This window comes from Rhagoletis zephyria, unplaced genomic scaffold, assembly GCF_001687245.7.
Source record: "Rhagoletis zephyria isolate East Lansing unplaced genomic scaffold, Rhagoletis_zephyria_1.1 Rzeph_scaffold_07908, whole genome shotgun sequence".
Taxonomy (NCBI): Eukaryota; Metazoa; Arthropoda; class Insecta; order Diptera; family Tephritidae; genus Rhagoletis; species Rhagoletis zephyria.
In genome coordinates this window covers 7,614-8,108 of record NW_016164990.1, presented here as the reverse complement: position 1 = coordinate 8,108, position 495 = coordinate 7,614, and positions in this window count along the sequence as shown.

The window sequence follows — 495 nt, the reverse complement described above, 5'->3', positions numbered from 1 at the left end:
CTTCATTGAATGGGCTACAAAGCTGCATACCCGAAAATTTTCTAAATTTCAAAATAAAAAAATTGAAATCTTGATAACAATTTTTTTTGAAGTTTGATTAATTTTTATGCAATTTGTGCAAGCTTTTAAACTTTTATTATTGTGGTTTCTGTTATAGATTGAATTCTATTTTAAAGAAAATTATTAAAAATAAATAAACAAACACAATTCGCAAACAATATCATTTTGAATTTCATTGCTAATTATGCAGTTGATCGCATCTGTGTGTACNATAATTATGTAGTTGATCGCATCTGTGTGTACTACAAGCATCCATATGCGCATGCCTAATAGGAAGAAAGTTAGTTGCAGCTTTTTTCACAGATACCTATTCCACTGAAAATGATGTGAAAAAGCTGTAACTAACTTTAGTGTCAACTTTATTTTGACCATGAATAAGCCCCATTATGTACATGTAATACGAGTATTGCAGTTAAAAATCATCATTCAACACAT